This window comes from Leguminivora glycinivorella, chromosome 14 (genome assembly GCF_023078275.1).
Source record: "Leguminivora glycinivorella isolate SPB_JAAS2020 chromosome 14, LegGlyc_1.1, whole genome shotgun sequence".
In the NCBI taxonomy this organism is placed as follows: domain Eukaryota; kingdom Metazoa; phylum Arthropoda; class Insecta; order Lepidoptera; family Tortricidae; genus Leguminivora; species Leguminivora glycinivorella.
In genome coordinates, this window is record NC_062984.1 from 8996081 (window position 1) to 9016948 (window position 20868).

A 20868-nucleotide genomic window follows, 5' to 3' on the forward strand; every position below is an offset into this window, starting at 1 on the left:
GTTATGTGTTTCTGCGTTTTTATATTGTGCGTTGTTGTTTATACTTTATGAAATGAACACCAAAACCAAATTATTGTAAATATTTAATGCTTAACGTTGGTAACAAAACTGACACTGACTTACTTTTTCTTAACTTTTTACGCTAATTGCTGTACCCTATTTCTAAAATTGCCCCACTGTACAATTATAGGTGTAAATTCAATAAAATCTTGCTCCGAAATATCGAAATATTTTTGATTTTATTATAATTTTATTTTTCATGATTATTTTGGAACAGACTTACGGTTTATTTATTATTTAAATTTAAGAATCACCACCACCATTACCAAGTTAGTAAGTAGATAGCTAATAAAGAAAGAACTGTCGACGGTTACGTATTAAGCCGAGTGATCAAGCACGCAAATGCCACGCACGATCACCCCTTACAGGTCAACTGCTTGCCAGGAATACTACAGTAGTTATCTGTGGCTGTAAATAAATTATCAACTCTAAAAATATTGTTTCGTAATTAACATTAAGCTAAATTTAAATTAACTCATGTGTTTCACCCATGAGGTGACGGGATGGGAATTTCACCACCCCCTTTCTTCCCGTAGGTATCGTAGGAATTGACTGTGATATAGGGTGGGCGATGATGGGCTATTGACCTGTCACTGAAACATCACAATTTTGTTTTTCTTGAAACTTGCTAAAAGTGTTAAGCCAATAGTATTGCTGACGGTACTTGTAAAAAATACACGACTTAAATTGTAAAACATAAATGTTTCTGGTAGTATAGTATGTCTGACGACAGTTTGTATTCAATAGTTTTATAATTAAGCAATAAAGGCTGAAATGTATATTGATTATTGATTTAAATTAACGCGTTTTTCACTCAGAGTTTACAACGAAACGATACTTATCGCGTGCATGTGTAAAATAAATAAATAATTATTGTAAATCTACGTGACTAGGTCCCGTTTCGGTTTAAATTATCATTGATAGATATATTTATGTAAATAGAAAAATATCTTAGTTAATTTATTAAACTGCTGTATCCGTTATTGACGACCGGTCTGGTGTAGTCACCCTGCCTGCTTAGCCGCAGTCCTGGGTTCGAATCAGGGCTAAAGGTACCTACCGTTTATAACAAACATAAAACACTTATTCACCGGTAAATTGCGTTGTCAAATGCTGTAATGTTCACGCACCAGTGCCATAACTGTCCAATTTGATGGTTCGCCCACCAGTAGGCCTAGCACATGATGGCCGCGGGAGTATGTCGCCGCGAGATAGATGACACGTCTTTGTCTAATTGTATTAATGACATAAGGACAGGTAACTCTCGCGGCCATCATGTGCTAGGCCTGTGCTAATAAATCGTCACTTTTAAAAAATCTCGTATCTCACGCTGCTCCTCAAAGTTAAAACGCAGTAAGTCTATATGCATTCCATACATACTTACTACAATTTTCTTTTCATTGACAGACGAAGATACAAGTTTTTTTAAAAGTAGAGACGAAATATATGTAAACCAACTAAACAAACACTACTCGTTACATCATACGTAACAATCTTAGCAATAAAAAAGCAATAAACTCTCTTTTGTTCTTCTCTAGGCGAGCGATAAAATTATGTTCAGTTCAAAGGCAAACGAATTGATTCGTCGCACGCGATGGCCGGTGTATGTAAATTTAAAATAATAGTGTAAAACGTATTAAGGATTTTATGGATTTTCTGAGCAAATTGTTCAATTTTTTATGAGTTGATTTATGATTATTTATAATCGGTGTGTAGACAACATTTATATTTGCCGTGTATACAGGGTGTCCGGTAATTAATCGACAACCTTTTAACCAACAAGAGGGCACCTTATACTGGTCCAGAAAATCGACATTAAGGTTTAGTAAAAGTCGCCTGGTTTTCGAGATTTTCACACTTTTTAAAATTTTAGGTAGTATTAAAATTTAAAAAACCGGCCAAGAGCGTGTCGGGCCACGCTCAGTGTAGGGTTCCGTAGTTTTCCGTATTTTTCTCAAAAACTACTGAACCTATCAAGTTCAAAACAATTTTCCTAGAAAGTTTTTATAAAGATCTACTATTGTGATTTTTTTTCATATTTTTTGAACATAGGGTTCTAAAGTTAGAGGGTCGTCGGAAGTCGATTATTTCCGAAAATATTAATATTATCAAAAAACGATCTTAGTAAACCCTTCTTCATTTTTAAATACCTATCCAACAATATATCACACGTTGGGGTTAGAATGAAAAAAATATCCGCTCCCACTTTACATGTAAGGGGGGGTACCCTAATAAAACATTTTTTTCCATTTTTTATTTTTGCACTTTGTTGGCGTGACTGATATACATATTGGTACCAAATTTCAGCTTTCTAGTGCTTACGGTTACTGAGATTATCCGCGGACGGACGGACGGACGGACGGACGGACGGACAGACAGACATGGCGAAACTATAAGGGTTCCTAGTTGACTACGGAACCCTAAAAAGTGTGAAAATCTCGAAAACCAGGCGACTCTAACTAAACCTTAAAGTCGATTTTTTGGACCAGTGTAAGTTGCCCTCTTGGTGGTTAAAAGGTTGTCCATTAATTACCGGGCACCCTGTATATGTACTTGGTTACCTATTGAAATCGTACTGAATTAATTCATGATATGACGGCTGCAAATTTAGGAAAATGCTTAACATTAAATGAAAATATACAAAACACATCACGCGACTTTATTTGTTTGCCAAATTTATGAAAACTTATTCTAAGTTGGGTTCAGTAGGTAGGTAGGGAATGACATTTTAAAAACGATACTGCACACCCATTTAAACTTTCTTTCTCTAACAGTTGCGTAGAAACATGAAATAACATGCAGCATGACCAAAAGTTACGCATGCGGCCTAAAGACTCACGATTTACCCATACCACTTAAAAAACATGTAGATCGGGCCATAATCAACATTAAAAATGGAATCGTGCTCTTACAGACCAGCGCCCTCTAATTCGGTTGTTTTCACTACAAACGTGACAGCGATAGAGATCGTCCGTTTACCAAATCCATGTCCGTGAAGCTACGAGTGACAGTGTTTTGTTTTGGCATGCAGAATGAGTCCCGGCTACCGGAGTAAAGAAACGGAACAGAGTGACATCTTTAAAAAGTTATTGAGAACCGATGAAATATTTTTAATCCCTGACACAAAAACGACGGGTGTTATAAGTTTGACGTGTCTGTATGTCTGTGGCATTGTAGCTCCCGAACGGGTGATCCGATTTAGATTTAGTGTTTTTTTTGTTTGAAAGCTGAAGTAGTAGTAGTAGTAGTTAGTAGTAATTAGTTTAGTATACATGAAGCAATTGAAGCAGTATGACCTGTATGACTACTTAAAACACAAAAACCAAAATATTTGTGTTTTAACCATGTCACACTCCCGGTGTTTTAACCATGTTTGATGGAAACTGGGCTTTTTTCAAAATTTTAATGTTGTGGTTATGTTAGTCACAAATATTTTGGTTTGTGTGTTTTAAGTAGTCATACTTAAACAATTGCTTCATGTATACTTAAAACAATTGCTTCATCATGTCGAGTGATCGGGGATTTGGATGCCACATTCTTATGTCATAGTAGACAAATCATCAGACGGAGCGGCTAATGGTAAGCAACTATCGTAGCTCATAAACAATGAGGTTACAAGTAATTACCTACTACTAACTTTAATTTATAAATCACTACTACTACTAAATGTCATGTCAGCAAAAAAAAAACGATGGAGGCTAGCGATTTTCTTGTTATGGCATCAGCCATGCTACCTTCCATCCATTACATGTAAATAAACGCATTGATACATAAATAATTCCTATCGACCGCCCGTTGTTACCTCTGTTTAATTTGTTTTTGTTTCTTGTGCATTAGGTACTTGAAAACTATGTGAGGTGTGCAATAAAGAGTATTGTATTGTATAATCTCAAAAACTAATAAAAAAAAACTGATCAGGTACACCAACCAGTCAACATGCACTATATGTGAGTGTGCACGGGAAAACGTCCCACTTTGTCGATTGCTATAAAGCCGCTTTGTTAGTTTATATAAAGATAATAGTAAATCTCGCTTTAATGGTAACCGACAAAGTGGGACGTTTTACTAAACATGCTCACATATGCTTTCTTTGTGCAACAAACTAAGGTCAAATGAAGCTGTTACTCTGTTCCGTTCCTTTACTCCCATGTCCCACCGACCGCGCTTTATTAACCACCTGACACACTTACAAGGAGAAACAAACAGTCATAGGTACCTTTCCAACGCCATAGCGTACTTCAATCTGCAATCTTGCTGCATACGAAATACAGTTATAATTTGAAAAACACAGAATTTATAGTTATGAGGTTGGGAAAAGTAACCGATATGGACAATTTAACATAATAGTTAGTAGTTTAATGGAATTAATACACAGGGAATAAATGATACATTATTGTCAGGTGAAGTGTAAAACGTCTGTTTACATTTCAAAATTATTTTCACTTTTCGAAAGCAATTATTATGAACATATTACTTAAATATGTCAATCGTCAATCAATGTTAAAAATAACATAATGTTACAGGTGTACAGTCAACATCAATAGTAGCGGATAAAATAACGACCCAAACTTTTCTGACATCCTGAATCTATTCAAAATATAGATAAATCTGCACAGTTTGCGGTCAAAAATCTTTCTTTCAAAGTTTCTTTTTTTTTATATAATTATAAATGGGATATTATTAAGCGCACAGCAAAAAAAATAATCGCCTATCAATTTATCGTCATCAATAATATACTTCTGTACATCAAATTAATTACTTCACTGCAAATAAACTAAATGATTAACAAAACTAGTAATGCAGATTATTCCAAAATACACATCAGCACGACATTACTTTTTTCCTCTAATGCAAGACAATTAAATTCCTTTAGGAAAAAAAATACAACAATCTTATCAAAAATACTAATTGCGCAGCAATTTACCCGTCTTCATAGCAAATTATTCAATTCGAAGAGCATACATCCTTTTTTCTTATTTTTTAAGTATTCACGTTCAGCTAATTTAATAATTATTATAGCTACAATATCTTAATTCATTGCATTATTTCTAAGGAACAGAACTGTCACCGTCACGAAAACAAACTTTTGCTAGAAAATTGGGTTAGGTTAGGTTAGGACTGCGACCCTCACGGAAACAAACTTTTGTGAGAAAAGTGGGTTAGGTTAGGTTAGAACTGCTCCCCCCCCCCTCCCGAGGGTGCCCACCTTGCCGTGGTGGGGGGGCTTAGTAACCGTGGACTGGTCACCCACGGCGAAGCTAAGAGGTACCCAGGGCCGGCTTGTTACTGGGCGAGCTGGCCCGAGGAGGATGCTCCAAATGGGCTTGTAAAGCCCACTTGAGACGCATTTGGGAGGACTGCCGTGGGAGGGAAGATCCGGCAGTATGGGATGCCGCTCTGTGCCCTCCCACGGTAGCCGAGGTGGGATCGCAGGAGGAGAGGCGTGATGGTATAGCGGTGCGCCACTCTCCCTACCCCCTGCGACCTTGGCGGGGCCGCTCCGCTGTAGCGGCATTGGTGGGGCCGCAAGGGAAGAGGAGTGCCGGTATTACGGTGCGCCGTTCTCCCTATCCTTTGCGGCCGACTAGGTTAGCGGTGGAACCAAAGACCATGTCCACCGCCGGGCGCCGGAACTCTTCTGGCGCCCATGGAACCTGCGGGTGATGGATCGGGAGTCCCATCACCCACCTAAACGAGGTTCCGAACTGGAAGGCCCTCCCGTGTTCCGAGGGCCTTAGCGGAGTAAGCTGTCTAAGCAGTCTTCGAGAAGGGCCCGCAAGGGCAACGCTGACGGGGTATCGGAGGCCTGCAACCGAGTGCCCGAAACCCCGTCCAAAGAGCGAGCGGCGGAACGCCCCAGGGGGTTGGTTGAGCATGAGGTGGAACAACTCGGAGCTGCGCTGATTCGCATCTGCGACGCAGCGATGCCTAGAGCAAAACTTCTTTCGACGAAACGACGGGTGTACTTGTGGATACCAGAACTCATTGCTAGAATTCACTGCCAGAATCAATTGCGAAACGCTTGCGTGGCTGCGCGCCGTCAATACACAAGAAGTAGAAGAAGGCGCATCCGAGTTCAAGAAGAGGAAGATGCTTTTTACGAATTGTACAGGGCCGCTCGTAAAACGCTGCATAATGCTATCGCGCAGGCCAAAGAGGCCAGGGAAGCGCTCAACAGGGATCCATGGGGCAGATCGTATCGGAGCGTAAGGCAAAAGCTCCGGCCCCCCCCCCCCCCCCCACTGACCAGCAGTCTCGAGCCAGATCTTTTGGAACGAGTTGTCAGTGCTCTTTTCCTAGAAAGGGGCGGCTTTGTGCCACCAGCTATGGCATCTGGTTGTGCCATACCACCAGACGTGGTTAGAGATAGAGAGGTACCGCCAGTCACGGAGGTCAAACTGAGTGTTGCTGTCTTGAAACTCCGCTCCAAAAAGACAGCACCCGAGCCAGACGGCATACCTGGGCGAGCCCTGGTAGTCGCGCTCAGCGAGATGGAGGAAAGAGTCAGAAACCTTTTCACTGCGTGCCTAACCCAGGGGCGTTTTCCCGATAGGTGGAAAACAGGCAAGTTGGTGCTCCTTCGGAAGAACGGGCGCCCACCTGATCAGCCGTCAGCATATCGCCCCATAGTGCTGCTTGACGAGACGAGCAAGGGAGCTCTCGTTAAGAGCATGCAGCCGGGTCTGAGCGATTGCCAATATGGCTTCCGTCCGCAGCGTTCGACACTAGACGCAATTGCCCACGTAAGGGACTTCGCAGAAGAGGAGATCTCCCAGGGTGGGACTGTGATGCCTGTGTCACTAGACATTTCGAATGCATTCAATACCTTACCCTGGGAGACAATAAAGGCGGCACTCAAATATCACAATGTGCCCAATCATCTACAAAACACAGTGGCGGAATACTTTGCCGGGCGCGTTGTGGTATTCCCAACTAAAGATGGCTGGGGAAGACGGAAAATGGCGTGCGGTGTTCCACAGGGCTCGGTGTTAGGGCCGCTCCTGTGGAACATTGGATACGATTGGGTCTTACGCGGGGCCACTCTGCGGGGGGTCAGCATCTCCTGCTATGCTGATGACACTCTCGTGTCGGCCCGTGGCAGAACCTACAGGAGGCCGCCTATGTAGCCACAGCTGGGGTAGCACACGTAGTGCATAGGATTCGGGCGCTAGGTCTGGAAGTCGCACTGCACAAATCCGAGGTTCCGGTCTTCCACGGGCCTCGAAATAAACCTCCGGAGGGAGCCCAAATTACAGTGGGGGGAACTTCCATAGCCATCGGGTCGACGATGAAGTACCTGGGACTCGTTCTCGACGGTAGGTTCGAGGAACACTTCAAGCGTCTGGCCCCAAAATTGCTGGCTGCTGCCGGCGCGCTTGGGCGTATTCTCCCAAATCTGGACGGGCCAGGAGGAGCATGTAGACGACTCTATATGAGCGTGGTACGTTCAATGGCCCTCTACGGGGCGCCAATATGGGCGGACACCCTGAGATCTAAAAGTGAGGCCCTTCTACGTCGTCCTCAACGAGCTATAGTTCTCAGGGTGGCTCGAGCGTACCGCGACAATTCGTACGCGGCAGCTAGCCTACTAGCCGGAAGGCCGCCGTGGGACCTTGAAGCCAAGGTTCAAACCGCGGTCTATTGGCGGATGACGGCAGCAAGGAGGGAAGAGAACTGGCCTGCCCCTCAAGAAATCCAAAAGTAGGAGAAGAAGCACGAGAAGTGCTCTTCGAGCGTTTGGAGATCCCGGGAGCTAGCCGGGAACCAGAAAGAAGCGGCCGCTGTTCGGCCCGTTCTAAAAGAATGGGTGGAACGTAAGTACGGCGCAACTTCTTTCCATCTCACACAGCTCCTGACGGGGCACGGCTGCTTCGGCTGGTACCTGTGTGAGAGGGTGGGAAGGGAGCCTACTACAGCGTGTCACCATTGTGATCGAAGAGCAGTGGACACGGCCCAACACACGCGCGAAGAGTGAGGGGCTTGGGATGAGCCTCGCGCTGCCCTGTTCACGGTTATAGGGGGTGATCTCTCACTGCCGGCGCTAATACGCCATATGCTTAGCAGTGAAGAGGAGTGGGAGGCAGTGACCACCTTTAGCGTCGTTGTCATGACGCAAAAGGAGGCCGCCGAAAAAGTGCGCGAGCTCAGCGCCGCAGAAGGCCAGGCAGGCGGCGAAGAGTCTTCGCAGAGAGACTGATGCCGCCCTAACCGAAACTTGCGGGTGATGGACCGGGAGCTACATCACCCGCCTGAAGAGTTTCTGTGCTGGAAGGCCCTCAAGCGTTTTAAGGGTACCTTCAGCGGAGTAGGCTGCATGACCAGCCACAAGAGCCGGGCCCGCAAGGGCAACGCTGGCGGGGCAACAGTGGTCTACAACCGTGTTCCCGAAACCCCGCCAAAAACCGCCGCCTTTGGGGTTCTGGTGAAAGCTACTTGCGAATGTTGGATTATGTAGAAATGTGTAGGTATTTTTTTAAACTGCTTTTAATGCTTTAATTATTTGATGGCAACAAAAATCAATATACGTATACCGGGGTTTGAGGAGTTTCCTCAATTTCTCATGAATCCGATTATAAGAAATAGAAGCTTGACAAAATTTGACTTGAAAAGTCAATATGCGAAATAAATGTTACTGTTCTGAAATCCATGCTGTTTTTATAAAAATACCAAAGTCACTATAAGTGTGCCATTCAGATTTGAGGACTTCGGTTCTGACCATCATCTGCAGTTCCACTGCACCAAATGTCACTTTTCTGGACGTAAGTGCATGCTGTTCTTATAAAAATACCAAAGTCACTATAAGCGTGGCGTTCAGATTTGAGGAGTTCCGTTCTGACCATCATCAGGAGTTCCACTGCACCAAATGTCACTGTTCTGGACGTAAGTGCATGCTGTTTTTATAAAAATACCAAAGTCACTATAAGCGTGCCGTTCAGATTTGAGGAGTTCCGTTCTGACCATCATCAGCAGTTCCACTGCACCAAATGTCACTGTTCCGTACGTAAATGCATGCTGTTCTTTTCTTTATAAACACAAAAATCGCCATATGTATGCCTTGAAAGGCAGAAGAAGATCTGAAGATTTGAGGAGTTCCCTCGATTTCTCCAGGATCCCATCATCAGAACTGGGTTCTGAGAAAAATGGGACCAATATGTATGTATATACAACCAATCAAAAAAAATTTCAAAATCGGTCCAGTAACGACGGAGATATCTAGGAACAAACATTAAGAAAAAATACAAACTAATAGAGAACCACCTTCTTTTAAGATATTTTAGGCGGCGGTTAAAAAAGCCGTTCTTTTCTGAATGCGCTTTAAATTTTTTTTTTTTGCTGGTCACTTTATGTTGTAATTAATAAAAAAAATGATTGCAATTAGAATAAAATGCTGTGTCATTTAGATTAAACTGCTGTATATTATGTAAAAATAGAAGCTACATTTAAAAAAAAAAGCGTTGCTAGGTATACTGTGCGTTAATAATTATTAGCGATGCAATCATGAAAAAGTTTTACTAAAAGTTAAAATAGATGCACGCCACGAATATATATTGAAGTGTATTTAGTAATATTTTGAGTTGCAAATTTTGCTGTTCAATTAGTATTTTTGATATGAATTTGGACTATATTTGCGTAAAAAAAGTAATTTTTTTGATTTTCGTTTAAATACCACCCATTATAAATTATAGACAGTTAGACACGTATCTCTGTTTATTTAGCGGTCTGGTATTATATGGTAATTATTTCTGAAGCGTTATGATTAGGGATGTACCGACTATTGATTTGGCCGACTAGGCCGACTACCGACTAGTCGGCGCTTGGGTGGCCGATTAGTCGGCCGACTAGTCGGCTAGTCGGCCAAAACATAATTTTCGACTAAATTCACATTTTGAATGTCATTTTTGGTCCTTCGAACGCGCTATTCATGATTTTTTACAAGTTCAAAGGTTCATGACAATATTTATATGTATACATTTTCCATTTTTGACAACCGGCTCGGCTTAGTGGGTAGTGATCCTGCCTATGAAGTCGATAATCCTAGGTAGGATATTTATTTCTGTGAACCATAATTTTCAGATGGTAATTTAATTTTGTACTGTTTTTCTATCACTAATGAAGTGCCGACTAATCGGCCCTTTTTGCCGACTAGTCGCCGACTAATCGCCGACTACAAATGTGGCCGGATAGTCGGCTTTCCCGACTAGTCGGCGACTAGTCGGTACATCCCTAGTTATGATTCGCTAGTTTTGATGCTGACTGTAACTATTGTATGTTAATTTAATAAGATGTTAAACAATTATTGAACATGAACACTACACTTGTTATGAAGACTGTAGTATACTTTCTGATGCATTCGGTTACTCATCAAAGATGACTCAAGGACCTCTTGAGTAACAATTGACTAAAATCACTTAAAACAGTCCACCCACTCTGTTTACATAATTTTCAATAATTTCAATACAAATGCGAAGGTTTTTGTATGCTAACAAACCTGACTTTGATACGATATTACCGTGAACTGACACTGTCATTGTGTCACCGTTACATAAATGGCGATATTGTGGTCAAGCCAATGTCAACCATTCAGAAATATCAATTGAAATTGGACTGCATTATGATCGTATTCGTGACGAATCAATTTCAGAGGTCAGAAGATTAATGATTTACCTATTACGTTACATAATAACCGTAATAAGGCTCATTTGGACATTGACATCACTATTTTGGACATACCATGATAGCGCGGACGTGACAGAGATGGTATGTAACTTTTACTAGAGTAGGTACCTACTGTACCTAGCCTATTGTGATTGTATTGACATTGTGATGAGATCATGTGCTTATGTTCCGAAATTTTGTTAGAACTGTATAGTTTTCAATTTTCATACTAGGTATATATTGAATTGAGATCACATTATAATATTTCATATGTCATAGGGTGGTCTACTATTAAAACATGCGTACCAACAATAACATATTTAAAATTTTCCAATTAAGTAGTTCCGCCTTATTTATTGTACCTATATTTTTTTTATAGATCTAAATTGTATTGTAATCTAAAAAAGTCACACATACTTAGATGCAGCATTGAATTTCAATTAGACACCGTAGTATGTATGTCAATGACAGCGTATGCGTAGAAAAATATATCTGTTTTGTTTACAAACAATGTTACAATAGGTAAATCCTTTTTTTCTACTCCCAAACTGTTATTCGTCATTTACAGGGTCGTGCAAAAGATCTTTAAACATAAAAGTCTATTCCCCAAAGCCAGCGCCCACCGGCTATCGCGCACGCGCGCAGTAACGAAAAAAATTAAAACGTATTATTTGGCTCTGTAACCATGGCGACGTATTGTTATAACGATACTTCGCGCGTGCGCGGTAAGCCGGCGGGGGGATGGCTTTGGGCAGCTGCGCTTGCAGTGAAAAATACAGGAAACAGTGTGAATTTCACGAAAATATTCTAGAAAACTATTAAAAACTATGTGCATGGTCGTAGAAAAAGTATTGTATGCAACGGTGTTTAAAATGTTTAACTACCTCCTTTAAACGCCTGTTACATAAAATACTATTAAATGTTTAATTCTTAATAAATTATTATGTTTTTTTACCAGTGCCAGTGTTTATTAAATTAGTAATAGGTAGAAAAAGAATTTATTTACTTTTATTTTTGTACTCGTAATGAAGTGATTGTATATTTTTACTGTCTGTAAGTACAAAATACCTAACATAATTATAGTTGGCTAGAAATTTACAAGCGAATTAAAAATCTAAAAAAATCCCTTCTATCATAATATTCATAATAAACCTCTCTTCTCTCTCTTTAGATGTTCAAGAGATAATACCTAACATTGTAAGTGCTTTTAGCAGGTAAATATCTACTTAATGTAATAACATTTTATTGTATTTCCTCATAAATTAATATGTATATGATAATTATCACCAGTCTTTAACACCTTGTAACGTTTATTTATTACCATTTAACAGAAAGTTATTGGCACGCTTTCAATTATTAGTTGTAGGAATACAGGGTGTTTTTAGTCACTTGCAATATTTAAGTCATAATATGAAAATATATTTTTTTCTCTCTGTTGTGTATTTTTTAATATGTGCTACATATATTGTTTTTTATTTTTAGTTTCACAGTGCCTTAGTTTTTGCTGTTATGCTGTGTAACTTATTTGAATAATAAATAAATACAGTAATACCCCGCTTAACGCGAGTGATGCGTTCCAAAGAAAATCGCGTAAAGCGAATTTCGCGTAAATATATCGGGGTCACTTGAATAAGGTACCAAATTTAAAATCAAACCGAAAAAAGTTTATATTTTACCACTTGAAAAATTATAATCAAATAGCTTGTTGAAGGAAACCTTAACATTTTACATTTAAAAAACAATAATAGAGTGCTATTTTTTATCAAAAAAACAATCTAATGTCTTCTGAGTGGCGTTTTGCTTCCAATCCATCAAAATTTAAAAATCGCGTTATAGTGAATCCGCGCTAAATGGGGTCTCGTAAAGCGGGGTATTACTGTAAATTAATGGACCAACGCCAAAATAGGGAAAAAACTTTCTCAGTCAGACAGAAAATATTTGAAACAACGCCTTTTTTTCGTGACATCAAGGTTACTCTCACAGTAAAAGTTTCTTAATAAGTATAACCTTTGTGTAGATTAATTAACCATGTAAATATGTAATTGTAGGTACCTAACTAAATACAAACTGTAAAATAAATAGGTATTGCCTACATTACGAGCTTACTACAACAAGGTTCACTGCTCTACATTTAGTTTTCATTCATCACCTATAATTATAATCAAACCAGTATAAAGCACTGCCCAGCTAAAGAAACTAGAAATAGTGGCGTCGGACCGAGTCTCTCAAAAACGACGCCGCTGAAAGAAACTCATTTCCTCGGCGTTTTCTCAATACATTTCATTTAAATACAGTCTTTAAGTCATCTGAATACAAAATGCGTTTAATTCTATGCAAACTCATACGGGACAAGGGAATGCTTTCATTGGCTCACGGGGAACTCCTTGAGTTTAAAGTGTGAGGTGTCGTAAAATTAGATTTTTTTTACGGCGATCATACACACGAGTAGGTGTATAGAAACTCGTGGCTATTTCTTTGTGCTATCATTTACAATTGAAGGTGTAGGGACATTTACTTCTACTTTCAGTAGTATACTTTAAACATCATGTTCAGTGGGCCTAGCACATGATGACCGCGAGAGTATGTCGCCGCGAGATAGATGATAAGTCTTCTCTAACTGTATTAATTACATAAGGACGGGTAGGCTATGTCGCGGCGACATACTCTCGTGGCAATCATGTGCTAACCCTGCAGCAATGTTCTTTAGCTCTGTGATACCGTGTAAGTATGTGTATACAGGGTGTAAACCTAATACGAGCGAATCTCTTAACGGTGGTGAGTATAGGATATAAGAAATGTAATTAGATAACCTTTACTTAAAATAAAAGTACTTATAAATAATTCGACCCGCAATTTAATGCAAACACACTCGCGTTAAACGCTCGTTGACTTGACAGTTGTCATTGACTGTCACCGCAACCACGTGTGTGTATACATTGCTGCTGGGATTTTTTTTAAAAAAAAAAATCATTATAATTATGGGGTGAAACTTAAAAACACCTCTCAATTAATGATTTATATGCCTGGTTTCATTTATCGCCCGTATTACGATTACAGCCTCTGCATTCACTGCATTTCACTCGTTCATTAAAAAAATACAATTTGCTGAATATTTATTTATTTATTTAAACTTTATTGCACAAAATATACAAAAATGTACAAATGGCGGACTTAATGCCAAAAGGCATTCTCTACCAATATCAGTATGAATATCAGTTTTAATATCCGCTTAAAATTAATAACTCGTGATTTGCAAAAATACCTCCGTACCTACATACTTAGGTAATTTCCAATTGGACTATGTACTCTATAATTTACGAATAAATTATCTAAGCAACAAACTAACTGACAAAACATAATTGCGCAATAAATAGATCAACTACTACACTCATTTACACAAGTTGTCATGCATATTTTTGAAGTCATTAAGAAAATGCAGCGTTCGATGATTACGCGCAGGTTTTATGATATTTTTAGACTTCGCTCCTTTGAAATAAGGTTGCAATGTGTACAGATATTTATATTTCTAGAAAATGCTCATTTGCAAGCCAAATGAAACTAGTTTCTTGTCATATCTAGTACAAAGATATTTTAAAGTAGGTGCCTGAGTATTAGGTATTGCCCGTGAATTTGTCTTTGCTGGAAAATTTTGTTTGTAAAGTATGTGCTATGTTTTATGTACATAACTGTCTTGTAGACATTATTTTTCATCGTAAATATCTAATAAATATTTCTAATGGTACATGAATCACGTTATATTTGCAATTGTACAGCTTTCGTTGGTTAGCTCTATTATTAAAAATGGTAAGTAATTGGACTCGTACTTTACAATTTAACTTTTGCCCGCGACTTCATCTGCATGGGATTAGTGAAGCTGAAAATACCTACCAAATTTTAAACACGCCAACACCATTCTAATTATAGGTAGATGAATAAGTACCTGAGTAGAATTGAGCTTGCTACGTATAATTTATTGATAAATTGATTAATCCGCGTGGGCATAAAATCCGTGTCATATTACTCATTCAAGTGAACCATTAGCAAGGTATTTTAAGCGTCGGATGCATATTATAGTGGCGCCACGCCATGTCCAATGGACGCATTTTGCAATCCAATCGCAGCTGCCGGCCTAGCTGAAATGACAATCGTTGACGTTAGACGCCGATCAAAACGCAGTCTGGCTCTGTCGCGCCAATACGGAAGAACAACAGAGATGGCTGGCTACGACGATAACGATATTATCGTAAGCGTTTGTGTATTTGGCTACGTACCCTGGGTCTATAGCCAAGAGTACAATTGTCGACACCCCGTAGCGTATCGTAGTTTATTATCTCTTTCTATCGTTCTTCCATAATGGTGCGACAGTCAGTTGTGTATCGTACGCCATATCATTGTACTCTGGGCTACCGTAATATATCCAAAACGCTGGGCAATTATTTCATGAACCAGTATAAATACGAACTGCAATTACGTACACTTCGACCGATGTTGAATGCTTAGTTATATCAGTGAAAATGTAATATCTTTTTAATTACAAGAAGGTAAGCACATCACGCGGGTGGTATCATAATATGCTGTTTCAAATGGATCGGCCTTGTCGAAGAAAGTGAAAGACCTACATCCAATATACCTGAATACATTGATATATATATGAGAATGCTATTTTAATAATTTAGTTATGTCGCTCACGCAAATCTATTTGCCTGTACAGCAATATACAGGACATTTTAAAGATATCGTTCAAATTCAATTATTATACCGATTTTCGAATGTCATAAAATAAGACACAATTTAGATGAAAAGTCCATAGCAATGAAAGAAAAATATTGTATTCGAAAATGTACCTATTTGTTAGTAGATATGGTTTGTAATTCACGCAAAAGAGAATATCGTCACTACTTTAAAAAAAATCTTCGTCTGTCAATGAAACGAAAATTGTAGTAAGTATGTATGGAATGCATATAGACTTACAGCGTTTTTTTTGAGACGAGATTTTTTAAAAGTAGTGACGATATCATTACCTCAAATAAAGTATTATCACTATACAAATAACTTATATTATGGCACTGACAATACTTATCTAATCTAATAATAATAATGGCCAATTACTTACTGTACGATGTTAGCTGAAAGCATGGATTAAATATAAGAAGATCATACCACCCCATACATTAAAATGCGACCGCCTAAGAACGCGCATACACTACACCACACATAGATGGCGCCACATCTCCACATCATATATTTAATCTATGCTGAAAGCTACATACTGTTGTTATTTAAAACAACTTTAATACTACCAAGAATATGGAAACTAAACTAGTTTAAAAGCTTATATCTGGTGCAGTATCAAAACGTATTGCTCCATTCTACACGTTACTTCTCCAGGCTTATGAAAAACATATAATTATAATATATACCGTGTTTTATTTTTGTTTTCCGTTAAATTCGACACGCAGTTATGTTCATCATCAGGAACCAGTCTGTACAAGTATATCGCTTTTTGTTAAATTCGAAAAAACATTTTAAAATTTTTATTTTTTATTTTAAAAAGGGTGTATTGGTGTATATAAGAATAGTCGCAAGGAAAAGAAGACATGTTGAGACAAAATATGGATATTTAATTAAGCATAGTACAATTTAAAAAAAAAATCAGTACTCAAATACTTTTTCCCTCACTAGCTCGGAAACACGTGTTTTGTCCTTTAATACCAGCGGGTAAAAACGCATTTTATCCACTAGTGGGTAAAGTAATTTGACCTTGAATAAAGTCAAATTAACTGCTTTAAAATTGATAAAAGTAGGTGAATCTAGTAATAATGATGATTAACCACCAGGGAACTACTGGAAGCAGTGATAAACGCATTTTTTGCGTTGTAGTTTCCTCGCTATAGTGAGGGGAAAAGTTTTGTGTTACACTCGGGTGCAAATGTATTTTACTTCTCGCGTGTTAAAAAACTCGCAAGTTCAGGATTCTATTCTCGAACCACTCGCTTCGCTCGTGGTTCAACTATAGAATCCTTTCACTTGCTCGTTTTTCAATTCCACACTCGGCGTTAAAATACAACTTTGCCCCCTTGTATAACAATAGTTATTTGTTATACAAGGGGGCAAAGTTGTATTTTAACGCTGGTATTAAAGGACAAAACACGTGTTTCCGAGCTAGTGAGGGGAAAATAACTATTCTAAGTCAATATTGCAAAATAAAATGTTCATCTTTCACAATTTGACGTTTGGTTAATTATTTGTTGTACTTAATATATCAAATTGCCTACATGTGAGTGAAAAGCAATATTTCACATGGTAGCATAATTATTTCTACCTTAGACGTAAACAGTTGAACTCCTCACTTCGCTTTATTGCCGTAAAAAAGGCATTTTAACTCTTTTAATTTTGACATGGACAATACTCAAAGTTAGTAATTAATTAATTATCTTATAATGAAGAGCGTAAATTTAGTTATTAAGTTTGAAATACAAAGTCCGTAGCGCACTATACGCGGTGTCATATGAGGAAACCGAATAATTTTAACAGCGTATTCTTATCATATTAGAAGAGAAAAATATCAAAAAAATTATGAATATGAATGATTTACTTTTTATGTGAAAATACACCCAAAACAACAAAAAAAAATACAGATTTTTTTTTTGCCAAAATTTGCTTGACGTCATTTAACATTTTATCTTTATTTTGCCCTCAGAAACGCGTAGTTAAAATCTTTCGGTTCCCTCACGTTACACCGTGTATAAAATTAAGTACTTGACCTAATATTCTTTCTGGCATTCTTCTCCAACCGCCTTACGACGCAAACAAGTAGGTAGGTAGATACCTACATTACCTACACAGGCAAGGCCGATAGCAAGAACAAGTACCTACACAAAAGAAAATTTCTAGAGTAAAAACTTGTGTTGCAGGTTTTCATTACTTTCCAGTTAATCTAGACTTCAGTTCGCGTGTCGCTTTTGACAAGAAAATGCATATTTAGAGATTTATATCAAGTTTGACTACCTTCATCTCCAGTCAACCTTAAGGCAAAGCAGAGAATTGAAAACAAAAGAACAGAAAAAGAAAAGATACATTTACATAAATATAATTTAATGATATATAAATATACTCATATATACATAATTAATATATACATTTTAAACTTGTTAGATAAATACTTATATTTAACCAACTATAATCACTTCACGATTAAAATATTTCTGTGCTTTATGTATGTATATTTTTAATCTAAAATACCTACCTAATAGGTAAATGAAAATGATTCTCGTCTCGTTCCAATCATTGGCAGTTATTTTAATTAATTGTTTACGTAATCACTTAAATTTAGTCAATGATAAAAATACTTATATTTTGATTAATTTATTGAAATGTAAATAATATAATAATTGAAATGAGTAAGTAGATCGAATAAAGATCAACAAAACGACAGACAGCCCGCATCCTTCCTACTGCGGTTGACTTCCGTCTCTATTTCTGTGGGTCTAGTGAAAATTGACTCGGTGAAAAAGGGCACAAGTCCCACCTCGGACTTGTGATCTTTTTCACCGAGTCAATTTGAGTTAAATACCCTTTTTCACTAGACTCACAGATTTACTCGTCGCAGCTATTCACTATTACAATATTATGGGCAAGTTAATGCACTTAATTTGATGCCTTGTCTCATAAGTATTTAAACTTCATGAATAGATTAAAACTCCTGTGCGGGTTAACTATGCCACCATGGAATTTGAGTTTAATTATGGTGTAAGTGATGGCGATGGGGCTAGCAACCTGTCCACAGATGACATAGTATACCACAGTAAAATCCACTGAGTCGTCAGTCTTTAATCGCAGCTTGCAGCTTTTGGGCGTCAATTTTTGTAAGTTAATGTCAACAAAAACATTAAAAATGCCTCGTTACGTGATATTTAATTACAACAACACAAAAATTATGAACACTCAAGGGTCTGAGACATATTTATTTAAAATTACAGGCAAGTAACAACTTAAGTACAAACTTAACACGCTGACCTAACAAATAGATGAACTTGTTTCTTCTATCTAAATCTAATTCTGTGAACCTGTCACTGCAACATGACAATCTCATTATTTTTTCAACCCTTGCTGAATTGTTAAGAGCAGCACTAAAACTTAACAGTTTTATACCTGTGCTCTGTCTTTTCCTTTTGGAAATACAGGCATGAGGCGTGAGTTTATGTACCCATTTAAAAATATACTACTAGTTTATTGGGCACGTTTAGGTATGTATCTACCTAATTGAATTTGGACGTAGGTGTTGAAAGTAATCAAATCAAATATAAATAATTTTCCTACTGTGTTTGGGCATTTACCTACATATCTACCGTCGTACGTTATTTTCCTAGGTGCTATAGGTTAATTTCCATAGTTCCTAGGCGTGTGTTATTTGTTACATTCAGACCATTTCGACAATCACAGTATAGTAACTAGTTTTAACGTAATTCATTTTTAGACTCAATCATTATTACCGTTTTTTGCCACATTAATCTAATTACATATCACTAACACACATGCTAGCAATATATAACTTTTTCATACCTAGTCAATAACTAGTTTTAAATGTAATTTATTTTCAGACTCAATATATAACATTAATCTAATTTATCATACCTAGCAATATATCAATATCCACAATAATGCGCTGAGAAAAACCGTCCCACTTCCCATGGAGAATTTTTCCGTGCCATTGTCTAAAACATGTGATGCACATGCATTGTGTCTGGTCTGACATGCAACGACATTAAACCACCAGTGTTACGTAAAAACAAAGACTTTACCTTTTTTTCATAAATCCAAAATATTATCAGATCCCCTTAATTCTAAACAAAGTTTCTGATGCTTCTATTACTCATTATCATTTAAGCGTGTTAAGTTTGTTTTAAGTTGCTATGGAATAAAATATAATATATCTCATCTTGTTTTATAGTCTTCGAAGATAATCTCTACCGAAAGGCCGCTGTGTGTTATTTGTAGTGGATGGTATTTTATTTCTTTTAGCGTTGGTAGCCTAAGTGGTAAGAGCGTGCGACTTTCGATCCGGAGGTCGCGGGTTCGAATCCCGGCTCGTACCAATGAGTTTTTCGGAACATATGTGCGAAATGTCAATTGATATTTGCCAGTCGCTTTTCGGTGAAGGAAAACATCGTGAGGAAACCGGACTAATTCCAATAAGGCCTAGTTACCCTTCGGGTTGGAAGGTCAGATGGCAGTCGCTTTCGTAAAACTAGTGCCTACGCCAAATCTTGGGATTACTTGTCAAAGCGGACCATAGGCTCCCATGAGCCGTGGCAAATGCCGGGATAACGCAAGGAGGATGATAATGGTCTTTTATTTCTGTTAAAAATTGACCCGCGCGTAGGTACCTAATCAAGAATCAATATTGAAACGGACCTTAAATTATTTGTTTGTAGCTTTTAATTAGGTACCTAATTGTTTTCGCCGGCCTTTATAAGCTACAAACAAATAATTTAAGGTCCGTTTCAATATTGATTCTTGATTAGGTACCTACGCGCGGGTCAATTTTTAACAGAAATAAAAGACCATTATCATCCTCCTTGCGTTATCCCGGCATTTGCCACGGCTCATGGGAGCCTATGGTCCGCTTTGACAAGTAATCCCAAGATTTGGCGTAGGCACTAGTTTTACGAAAGCGACTGCCATCTGACCTTCCAACCCGAAGGGTAACTAGGCCTTATTGGAATTAGTCCGGTTTCCTCACGATGTTTTCCTTCACCGAAAAGCGACTGGCAAATATCAATTGACATTTCGCACATATGTTCGGATCAAAAGTCGCACGCTCTTACCACTTAGGCTACCAACGCTAAAAGAAATAAAAGACCATCCACTACAAATAACACACAGCGGCCTTTCGGTAGAGATTATCTTCGAAGACTATAAAACAAGATGAGATATATTATATTTTATTCCATAGCAACTTAAAACAAACTTAACACGCTTAAATGATAATGAGTAATAGAAGCATCAGAAACTTTGTTTAGAATTAAGGGGATCTGATAATATTTTGGATTTATGAAAAAAAGGTAAAGTCTTTGTTTAGTGTCTCTACATGTCACCTTTTTATAAAACAAGTTTTGTCCTAATGCGAACTATATTTCTCACGAAACAAAT

General features: G+C 38.2%; 1 protein-coding gene across 1 annotated transcript in view; it reads left to right on the top strand.

Annotated features, from left to right (window-relative positions):
• LOC125233523 (extracellular serine/threonine protein CG31145-like) overlaps window positions 1-20868 on the top strand; it is a 96317-nt gene that overhangs the window by 34900 nt on the left and 40549 nt on the right. The window lies entirely within an intron of this gene.